Source organism: Hyperolius riggenbachi, chromosome 4 (assembly GCF_040937935.1).
Source record: "Hyperolius riggenbachi isolate aHypRig1 chromosome 4, aHypRig1.pri, whole genome shotgun sequence".
Taxonomy (NCBI): Eukaryota; Metazoa; Chordata; class Amphibia; order Anura; family Hyperoliidae; genus Hyperolius; species Hyperolius riggenbachi.
Window position 1 is genome coordinate 325,429,354 of NC_090649.1, and position 12,271 is coordinate 325,441,624.

Below are 12,271 nucleotides of genomic sequence, written 5' to 3' on the forward strand. Positions count from 1 at the left end.
TACACGGCTTCATTCACAAATCTCCCCCTCTGCCTTGCATGCACTACAGTACAAAGTGCTCTGATTGCATTTCTTACAGAAGCAACAGCTTCAGAGTAAAACTCATTCCCAAATCTGTTACTGATATTGTCAAGTAGGATTACCGAGGCTGGAAAAGTATAGTTAAAAAAAATGATACCAATATCTTGTACATGTAGCAATTTGAGTTGTGATAGAAAAGAGCCCAATTCTACCCCAGCTTAAGTTATAACTCCCCCACTGGAAGATTTTGGCAAATATGCCAAATATTCCAGTGATTGCGCACGGGGGCGTGGTGTACAACACAACAAAAGCAATGGCCTCAATTGGAGGAGGAGGCTTGCTGCAAGAGGCAGAGAGGCCAGTGCCGCCCACAAGATGGTGCCCGGCCTCCAGATTCTCCTTGAAAAGTTTTGGGGCACTTGCATGGGAACCCCAAAGAGATACATTTGTTGCACCATTGAAATAGATCCATGGATGTGCCCCGGATCTAAGCTCCTAGAGGTGCACCTGCAGAGGCCTATAAATCAGCATAACTGACTTAATTCTGCCATGGAAATATGCTAGAAGGATCATCTTGCTCATTATCCATACTATTTGATTGTATTAGTAAATGGTATCTTCATGTTATATCATATTACTGCATAAAGGTTACTATCACAGTAGTGATGTAGGTAATTCTGAGTGTCTTTTATATTCTTGACTAGTCTATCAAAAGGGTATAATGTAAAACAGAAATTTTATTGCTCAGTATGTAAATTTAAATAATACCATGCAATATTTCTTGATCCATTATAAACAGAGTATCCCACTTCAAAAATCATTGTCAGAAAATACGTGACGGATGAATTATATTTCAGATCGCAGGGACCATTTGTCAAGCATGAAGAGAATGTGGCTGAATGAGGTGACTGAAGAGATCACAAAACTAGAAATATGATAAAAATGTTGCCGATTTTAACACCGTGAATACATACTGAAATAACGAGTTTTGGAGCATGCAAGCATAATGCAAACACAAGACATGTGACTGGGAGTTTTGAGAAATACAGCAAATAGACTAACAGTATCTCACAAAAGTGAGATACAAAGGATCAGAGAGCACAGAGCACAGAGACACTGTGAGCCCCGATAGTGCAATATGTCACAGCAACAGGCAGTATTGGGTATTATAATGATGGAATACTCATTTGCATCCGGGCAACCAACCACTGCAGACAGGTAGAGATGTACAAACCCAACTCCACTGGAATGGTCCTAGTATGGCAAGGACACTAGAGGTCAACCAGAACACCCCTCCTATAAAGGAGGGTGAGTAACACGAGGGAGGTAAAGAGGCACCCAGGATATGTTAAAAACAAAAGGAAACAAGAAGAGGTTACTTAATAAAAATGTGTTGTTCTCACACGAATTGTCATCATTGAGGTAAACCACCTCATCTTATTTCCTTTTATTTGTTTTTAACACATTTTTTCATGGGACAACACAGAAGATATGACATTTTGATACAATGTAAAGAAGTCAGTGTGCAGCTTGAATAACACTGTCAATTTGCTGTCCCATCAAAATAGCTCAACACACAGCCATTAATGTCTAAGCCTCTGGCAGTAAAAGGAAGTATAACTTTATGTGGAGAATGTCAAACTTCTGCCCAAATTCTCAATATTTTTGTGCCCACCAGAGAATTACTCTTGGGCATGGAGTTTACTAGAGCTTCACAGGCTGCCTCTGGAATCTGATGAAACACAAACAAAAAAGCACCCGACCACCGGGAGCCCGATCTGGTGTAATATCGACTTGCTGGGTTTAAGGTGAGGTAATTCTAGCGTAAATATACTCACAAGTCTGGGTTGCTTCAAGGAGGCAACCACTCGTTTGCGCAGATGGGGAAATACTGTCCCCACTCGGCCTTTTCTTGCTGGGTGTCGGTCGCAACTCCAAATGAAAAAATATTCGGCTCGCTATAAAACGAGAACGAAAGACTGTACTAAGTAGGGTATAGTAAATGGATTAAGAGGAGAGGAGGCGCCCAATTGAAAAATTAGTATACATTGTATTAGAGCATGTATCGGATGACACGTGCTCTTAATGATTTAAGAGATTGACTCATGATTTAAGAGATTGACTTATAGAAAAATTGAATATGATTTCATGTATTGTTGTCACAGTGCTGTTCGCATATAATAAATGAAATCATATTCAATTTTGCTATGAGTCAATCTCTTAAATCATTAAGAGCACGTGTCATCCAATACATGCTCTAATACAATTTATACTAATTTTTCAATTGGGCGCCTCCTCTCCTCTTAATCCATTGCCTCTGGAATCCTCTTCTACTCCTTCATGAATGAGGTTCTCTGCCTTCTGTTTGAGGTTTCCCCTCAGTTGCTCAGCAGGATTTAGGTCAGTAACCATGCTTGCCCAATCAGCAAGTCAGGCACCTTTACCTTTAGTTTCTTTAGCAAACAGGTGGTCACCTTGGACGTGTGTTTGGGATTGTTATGTTGGAATACTGCCCATGGCCCAGTTTCTGAAGGTATGGGATCATGCACTGCTTCAGTATGTTACAGAACATTTTGGAATTTAAAAAACACTTAGATAAAAGCTGCTCAGCAATGTGTTTGGCATCTGTTCAACTGATGAAAAGATGTAACTATTGTGGTAGGTTTTGAAAAAAAAAAAAAAAAGACATCATGCCCTCAAGAGCAGTTTGTGTAAATAGTAACATAACAAATGATTACACTGATTTACAAAAATAATACATTTCTCCTATATTATTTATCCTATTTGAAAAATCATATACAAGAACCAACACAATCAATCATTTGATTGATTTGTAAATCTCTCCTTGGGTGGTCGTGATTATGTGTCACAAGGGATTAGCTCACATTTTTTCCAGTCATTTTTGCTTCAAAATTTCCATTTTTGTCCCATGCAAAATTATTGTGAAAGCATTATGGATTGTTCTTAAGATACAAAGGCCCATATGCAATTCACTTTTTCACCTGAGTTTTCTCCTAGGTGAAATTTTCAAACTTGTCAATAATATGCATTTTAAACCACAAACAAGCAAACAAATACTCAAAATAATTTTGATAGTACTTTTTCAAGTACATTTTGGTACTTTTTCAGTTGCAAAGTGCTAAAAGGGTATTATAAATTGAAGATGTAAAATTATCTCCATGGAGAAAACTCAGGTGAAAAAGTGAATTGCATATGGGCCCAAGTCTTGCAAAGATGATAACTTTCCTCAAAAGGTGTTTTCTCACACCTATTTTTGAAAAAAAAAATAGCTATCCAATAATCCAAATACTTTTTGAAGCCCATTTTTATTTGTGAGATAAGTAGCTCTTTTTTCCTAATAACTTTCCTCCAAGAAGATATTTTCAAACCTTACCAATAACATACCTTTAAACTCCCATTAACCAAGAAAATATTCAAAATAAGATTGGTATTACTCTTCTACTCATGTTTTAGTAGTGCTACATATATATATATATATATATATATATATATATATATATATATATATATACATATATACATATACATACACACACACATTTTTTTGGGGGGTGATACGATGAGAAATTTTCTACTGGGAGAAAATTTGGGAGAAAAAGTTAATTAGATAAGGGCCATTGGCCCACATGTAATTCACTTTTTCTCTTGCGTTTTCTCCTAGGTGATATTTTTCCACCTTGTCATAAATAAAGATGGCCCGAATGGTTTCGCCGGCGAACGGTTCCTGGTGAACTTCCGGTGGTTCGCGTTCGCGGAGAACGGCTAACTTTTCTGGAAGTTTCGTTTGCCCCCATAATGCACCATTAGGGTCAACTTTGACCCTCTACATCACAGTCAGCAGGCACATTGTAGCCAATCAGCCTACACTCCCTCCTGGAGCCACTCCCCCCCTTATAAAAGGCAGGCAGCGTCAGGTTTTGGACTCACTCATGTGCCTGCAGTAAATAGAGAAGGGACAGCTGCTGTAGACTCTCTCATAGGGAAATATTAGTTAGGCTCTTGTAGTAGGCTTGTTAGCTTGCTCCTTGCTGATTCTTATTGCTAAAATAGCACCCCACAACAGCTCTTTTGAGAGCTAATCTTGTTCTTGTGATCTATTTTTTTTGTTGTGTTGCCCACTGACACTGCAATATATAGCCCTATCTGTTGCAGCTGGACCTTGGTAATCGCTATACTGTGCCAGGCCCTGTCTAACTATCTATACTAGGACACCTACCTATGCCTAGCTAACTACTGGGGCACCCACCTACCTATATGGGAACACCTACATATGCCTAGCTAACTACTGGGGCACCCACCTACCTATATGGGAACACCTTACTATGCCTAGCTAACTACTGGGACACCTACCTATCCCTAGCTAATTACTGGGACACCTACCTATGCCTAACTACCATATGGGCTTGAAAACCGCTATCGCCTGCACTCTCGCCATGGTGCGCACCAGTCCAGCACGGCCGTCACTACACAAACAGCTGTTTGCGGTGCGTTACACAGTGAGTTTGGTGTGTCAGTGTGAAGCAGCACTCTAATTACAGTCCCTGATTGATGTATACACATGCAAGATGTTTTAAGCACTTTAGGCCTGCAATTTAGCATTCAATGTGATTTCGGCCCTTAAAACGCTGCTTTGCGTCCAATCCAGATTTTTCCCTGGGACTTTTGGCATGTATCCCATTCCGCCATGCTCCCCTCCAGGTGTTAGATTCCTTGAAACATCTTTTCCATCACTTTTGTGGCCAGCATAATTCTTTCTAGTTTTCCAAGTGCGCCTCCCCATTGAAGTCTATTGCGGTTCGCGCGAATCGAACTTTTTGCGGACGTTCGCAAACTGAAAATTGGAGGTTCGGGCCATCTCTAGTCATAAAATACCTTTTAACCAGTTCTGACTAACTGAATGGATATATTTGTCCAGAAAGTGCCGCTCAGAGGCAATCTGGACGCAGCGGTGTTGCGACGGTTGCGCATGCATATACGCGTGCAGGCGGTCGTTCCCCACCACTATCACAGGGGATAGATTGCAGAAGGGGAACGAGTGTAACCCAGAGGCAAACTATCCTCTGTGAATGAATCAAGATGCCTCCAAGCAGGAGGCATCTTGATTCATGAAAACGCAACGTCACAAAAGTAAAAAAAGAAAAAAAGAAAAAAGATCTGGCACTTCCTGGTACCTTCCAGAGAGTGCTTAGCACCACCTAGTGGCAAAAATGTAAAATTGAAGCCCCCCCCCAAAAAAAAAACACCACAGCACACATTTACAGTGATGGGCCGAAATCTCACATCGAAATTTGCATTTTTTGCATCGTAATCGTAATGGGAAATCTCAGGGAAAATCGTAATTGATTTCGTATGTAGTAGTAGTATTTCATAATTTCGTGTAAGTTTTCATGTAATTTTCATGCAATTTCGCAAAATGTTGTGCCGACTTTGTCAGTTAATAGCAAAGCCCCCATACATGCTATTGCTACCAAAATTGCTACATATGTTAAGGAGAATATTGGGTACAAGTCAAAAAAAGAATTTTTCAAAAAGAGTTTTTGAGAAAATCAATTTTAAAAATGCAAAGAAAAATGTTTTCGTTTTTTAAACTGTCATCTTTCAAAGTTTAAAAACCATGTTTTCTTTGCATTTTTTCTTTAATTTAACATGTCATCTTTATTGAGGTATTGCAGTGAACATACATAAACAACATTGTCCGCACGCAGGCGGTTTACCAGATGTAATGACAGTTGAGTAGCAGGATAGAATGAAGCATTAGTGTATAGAGTCAATGGGGTAGATGGTAGAATAAAATAGTCCTGAAGGGGAATTACCTTTACAGGTTGGTGTATTAAACAACAAAGAGACATGTTATAACATGAACAAGGTGAAAAACGTAGTAACCGGTAAGAACATATATACAGACAGCAGCCGAAAACCCACAATCCCACCCCCAACCCCAACCGCCTACAATGCTGGTGGCATTGCAAAGGTCTATAATTAAGAGTTAGGCTTTGCAGTGGGTGTAACGTGAGGTGATCCAAGTGTCCCATATGGAGTGAAATTTTTGGTCTGATCCCCTGTGTAGGTATATGGCTTTGTGGAAGGGCAGAATTTTATTAACTGATCTTATCCAGTCAGCTAGTACTGGGACTTGAGGTTGTATCCATTGTTGAGTGAGCACCTTGCGGGCTACGTGAAGGGTATTGAGCAGAAGGAGTTTAGTATATTTGTTACGAATAGCATGAGGGATCATATTTAGTAAGCAGAGTTTAGGGTCCAGAGCGACTGTGCAGCCCATTTTATCATTTAGAAATTTAATAATTTGTTGCCAGTAGATATTCACTTCAGGACAGGACCATATCATATGGTAGAAGGTACCCTGGGCCAGAGCACATTTAGGGCATAAAGGTGAGTATCCTGGGCGGAATTTGGCTAATCTAACAGGGGTGAGGTAGGCCCGGTGCAACACATAGAGACCAAGCAGTCTATCAGGAATGTGGGGGGAAACCCTGGCAGAATCTACGCGAGCCTCCTCCCAATCTTCATCGGAGAACTCCCCCAGATCCCGCACCCACTGTGACTTCCTATAAAAGGCTCTACGGGTGGCTCCAGTTATCAATATAGCTGCGTATAAAGCTGAAATTAATTGAGTAGAGGAGGAACCTGTTACAATGTTTAGAATACCAGAGTCAGAGAGGGAAGGGGGTATTGTTGGAAATTGGGTTTTAAGGGCATGTGAGAGCTGCCTATAATAAAATTGCATGTATGCTGGTAATTGAAATTTGGATGCCAATTGTTCAAAAGAGACAATGGAGCCAGATTCCAAGACTTGATGTAGGTATATGATCTCCCGCTCAATCCACAGCCGACTGTTAGGGAGTTTGCGGAGTTCAGGAAGGCCTCGATTTTCCCACAGCGGGGTAAGTTTCAGTGGGGCGTCTAGCTCTAGGAATTTATGTGCGGTATCCCAGACTTTTAAAGTTTGGCAGAAGGTTATCGGAAATTGCTTAATGTGGGGAGATTTTTTAGCCCCAGTGGCAATAATACAAAGAGGGTCCATACGACGAAGAGAGGGGGTGTCATACACTAAATTGCATATGCGGCCCCTATTGATTGTAAGGTCATAGTAAATATGTGAAAGTTGAGCTGCCAAATAATAAATGTGACAGTTAGGAACTGCTAAGCCCCCGAGGTCTTTTGGGTTTTGAAGAATTCTTTGCATTTTTTAAATCTATTCTCTCAAAAACTATATGGCCTATTTGGAAAATAATTTTTTCCCTTGCGCCCACTATTCCCTTTAACATAGGTAGCAATTTTGGTGTCAATAGCATGTATGGGGGCTTTGCTATTAACCTCCAAAGTCAGCACAAAATTACACAAAATTTCACGAAAATTACGCACATTTTTATGCGAAATTACAAATGACTACGCAATCAATTTAGTTTGCAAATCGTAAATTACGTATAGGTGTAATTGCAAAAAATTACGCAAAGTTTAGCGAAATTGTAATTTTGCTGATTACGATCATCACCTCACATTTAACCTCCCTAGCATTATGATTAGATTTAGGGTCTAAAAGCCTTGCAATTTTTTTTAAAAGCTTTTAGACCTTAAAAGCAAGAACATACCACAGAGAGATCTGCAGCCGCCCCTGCATATAACTCACCCAGGCACGGGATTATCGCTCTGAGCTGTCGATTTCAATCCCAGGACTAACTCGGGATTACCGCTAAAGAGGTTAATAAAAACTGATTAACCCCCCCCCCCCCACACACACACACACACACACACACAAACACACTCCCATTTTAAAAAATTACTGTTTTTTTTAATACATAGAATAGCTACCTTAGGGACTAACATTTTTAATATGTATGTTTTGAGGGTATAGTACTATTACCTTTTGCATATATGGGCTTGCAATTAGTGATGGATGCAAAACTGAAAAAAAAATTACCTTTATTTCCAAATAAAATATTGACGCCATACATTGTACTAGGGAAATATTTTAAACGTTGCAATAACCGAGACACACGAGCAAATAAAAACTTGCATTTTAAAGTGAATGGGAACCGCATTTAAAAAAATGAGACAGATACTTACTTGGTTCAGGGTCCTATAGAGCCTTCCTGCTCCTCTCCTGGAACCCTTGTTCCAGTGCTGGCTCGCACGGTAGCAGTATTTGACTAATTTAATCAAATACTGCTTTACCCGGCCGAAGGAGCCTTCAGAAGTCTTCAGGAAGCCCGAGTGCTCCTGAAGAAGGGTGGCCCTGTACTGCACCTGCGCAAGAACGCTCTCTTGCACGCTCACGCCTGTGCAGTATGAAGCCGCACGTCTCTGGGAGGAGACAGCTCCCGAAGACTTCCAAATACCCTTTCGGTGGGCTATAGAAATGAGGGGGGGGAGCCAGCACAGGATAGAGGGCACCGAGAGAGGAGACGGAAGGCTCTATACGACCCAGAGCCTTCCCTCTCCTTAGGTAAGTATTTGCTTCATTTTTTAAAAAATGCGGTTCCCATTCACTTTAAGCACAGTAGAACGTTTTACTTTAAAACCATAATGGCTGAAAACTGAGAAACAATGATTTTTTTTTCCATTTTTTTTTACTATTCCCATTAAAATGCATTTAGAATAAAATAACTCTTAGCAAAATGTACCACTTAAAGGAATACTGTAGGGGGTTGGGGGAAAATGAGTTGAACTTACCCAGAGCTTCTAATGGTCCCCCGCAGACATCCTGTGCCCGCTCAGCCACTCACCGATGCTCCGGCCCCGCCTCCGGTTCACTTCTGGAATTTCAGACTTTAAAGTCTGAAAACCACTGTGCCTGCGTTCCCATGTCCTCGATCCTGCTGATGTCACCAGGAGCGTACAGCGCAGGCACAAACCATACTGGGACTGCGCAGTACGCTCCTGGTGACATTAGCGGGCGCGAGGACACGGCAACGCAGGCGCAGTGGTTTTCAGGCTTTAAAGTCTGAAATTCCAGAAGTGAACCAGAGGCGGGGTCAGAGCATTGGGGAGTGGCTGCACGGGCACAGGATGTCTGCGGGGGACCATTAGAAGCCCCGGATAAGTTCAACTCATTTTCCCCTGACCCCCCCTACAGTATTCCTTTAAAGAAAGCCTAATTGGGGCAAAAAAACAAACAAACAAAAAAAAAAAAAAACAAGATATAGATTGTTTAGTTGTGAAAAGTAGCAAGAAAGTTATTGACAAATGAATGGAAGGAGCACTGACAAGGGAAAATTGCTTCTGCCTGTTAAACCCGCCAGCAAACAAGAAAAGACTCAAAATAATTTTGATAGTACTTTTTTTTTTTTTTTTTACCAAATTTTAGGTACTTTTACATGTAAAATGCATAAACGTTATTTTAAAGAGAATAAGAAAATCATGTCCTAGGAGATAACTCAGGAGAAAAAGTGAATTGCATATGAGCCATTGTGTCACTTGTCCTTCATGTTTTAGCCTGCACAAAAGCAGAAGTGATATGTCATGTGTATCCCTCATTCGTGTTCTGCAGAATTGAAATGTTTGCATTTTCGATCGAAAATTGGCATTTCCATTTGAAAAAACGGAAATTTTCAAAAATCGGAATTTCCGTGGAATCGGAAATGGACATTACAGACCTTCCCTAATCATGTGATCATGGCCAGCCAGTCAGAGACTTACAAATGAACTGTAACTATGCAATCAGTCTTGGTTTTATAGGAGAAATTCTGGAGCAGAGACTGATAATGTTTTCTGATGTGAACCTTATACATTTTATATGATATCTGAATGTATCTTGGAGTAGATAACTGGTTTCAATAGCATGATTCGCTTTGAAATTCCTACCTAACAAATTTCAATTCCCTAATCTTCTACAATGAAAAGTTAAAATAAAAATTTCACCTTTAATTCACTTGGAACTATATTCTCTAGTCATCTACATCAGTCTTCATAAAACAGACTTTTCTGTATTAAGAAAGAAATTATTCTGGCTTCTCTTTACCATCCTGATCTATAAACTGCACCCAAAGGTAACATCCTTGTTAACACGACTCTGGCAGCTCAGAGCAAAGTGTTTTTCTTCCTGATGAGATTTTCAGCGAATGCATTGGCCTCCAAATGCTCAGGGAAACACACAGGGCCTCCTTTACCAGTATAAAGCATGGGGAAATGCCATTTCAAACATTCAAAATCTAATAATGTTTAAGGAAAAACAGAACTGCTGCATTAAGATAACCAAATGTTTGCAGTCAAAGTAAACCTGCAACCTGTTTATTAAGCGGGAATTATTATGCATGTTCAATTCACAAAAATACTTTTGTTTATCAGTTAAAAATCATGCTTTTTGTTTTTATGGCTCCTCCTCCTGGCCTCAGAGGGCCAACTGAAATTGCAGTTTCACTCTAGCCTCACTCACACCCTTTCTACATGTTGTACAATAATATCACTATGTGTGAATGCACAGTGACTCACTGGTACATGCTGGACATTAGGGATGGATACAGTTCCCAGCGAACGGTCATTGCTCGCCATTCATGGGTAAAAGCGAACTATAGAGGCTATTCTTTACCACTCTATACTTTCCGATGGAGCCATTCTTTGACCCTTCACCCTGAAGTCATGTGGGAGAGGACATCCAATCAGACTTTTCCCACAAGGGTCACATGGTTAAAGAGAACCTGAACTGAAAATAAAAAGTCAAAATAACCATACACAGATCATACTTACCTCCTGTGTAGTCTACTTCTCAATCTCTTTCTCCTCTCCTGCGTCCCGTTTGTCCACTGTGATCAATTGTATTCTCCATCCTCCATTTTGAAAATGGCCATTACCCCATAACAGCTTCCTGGTCAGCACACTGTTAAAACTGTAATATCACTCACTTGAGCCATAGAGAAACATGGACATTACCTTGCACATTCAGTTGAAACTGACAGCTGCTGATATATAACTGACAGCAACTGGTATATTTCAGTTCTGACAAAATATTGTCAGAGCTGGAAGGGATCACTGGAAGAAGAAAATGGTGAGCTTCTGAGAGGAACTGACAGTGAGGTTAGTATGCAATATTCATTTGCAGGTACATCGTGTGTTTATTTTAAATAATTTTACTCGCCTCAGGTTCCCTTTAATGCTCTCATACAGCAGCAACACAGGTTCCAATAAAGCCAGGGAGGACACACACAGCAGGGTTTAAAGGACCACTATTGCAAAAATCGTAAAATTTAAAATACATGTAAACAAATACAAATAAGAAGTACATTTGTTCCAGAGTAAAATGAGCCAAAAAATTACTTTTCTCTTATGTTATGGTCACTTGCAGTAGGAAGTAGAATTCTGACAGAACCGACAGGTTTTGGACTAACCCATATCCACATGGGGGATTTTCAGCAAAGTTTTTATTCTTTCTAAAGAGATTCCCTGAAAAGGATTTACATAATGATGCTGGCCAGCCTCCCTGTTCGTTGCACTGTTTTTTTGGCAGTTGGACAGAGCAACTGCCATTTACTAATCGCTCAAACAAAAACAAAGCCCTGAGAATCCCCTATGAGGAGATAGGCTTGTCCAAAACCTGTCGGTAATGTCAGACTGCTCCTACCTATTGTAAGTGACAGCAACATAGGAGAAAAGTAATTTATGGCTCATTTTACTCTGGAAGAAACATACTTCTTATTTGTATATGTTTACATGTATTTTAAATGTTACAATGTTTCACGATAGTGGTCCTTTAAGTAAGAGGTGCATGGGGACCAACTGTCTAGTGCAGCCTTTCTCAACCTTTTTACTTTGCAGGAACCCTGTAAATAACTTTTGGATCTCAAGGAACCCCTGAAAACAATTTTTTGGTCTCGAGGAACCCCTACATTTATTTTTCATGAGGCATGGTTTTTAAGTAGGTTAGGCTGCTAATTTCACTATCCCCTATTACACTGCCACTCATTATACTGTCTCCTGACCCCCCAATTTAGTGCTTCTTGTTACAGTACCACCTATTATAGTGTGCTCGATTATACTTCCCCCACGATGGGGTAAAATGCCAAGGAACCCCTGCAGAGTCCTCAAGGAACAGGGAACCCTGTTTGAGAAAGCCTGCTTAGTGTCTATGGTGCCTACAGTGGCTTAGTGGTCAGTGCTTTAGCCTTGCAGCACTGGGTCCCTGGTTCGTATCCCAGCCAGGGCACTATCTGCACTGAGTTTGTATGTTCTCCTCGTGTCTGTGTGGGCTTCTTCTGGGCACTCCAGTTTTCCCCCA

At 40.5% G+C, this 12,271-nt stretch overlaps 1 long non-coding RNA gene across 1 annotated transcript in view; it reads left to right on the plus strand.

Moving 5' to 3' along the window:
• LOC137570809 (uncharacterized) overlaps positions 1-12,271 on the plus strand; it is a 100,605-nt gene that overhangs the window by 7,305 nt on the left and 81,029 nt on the right. The window lies entirely within an intron of this gene.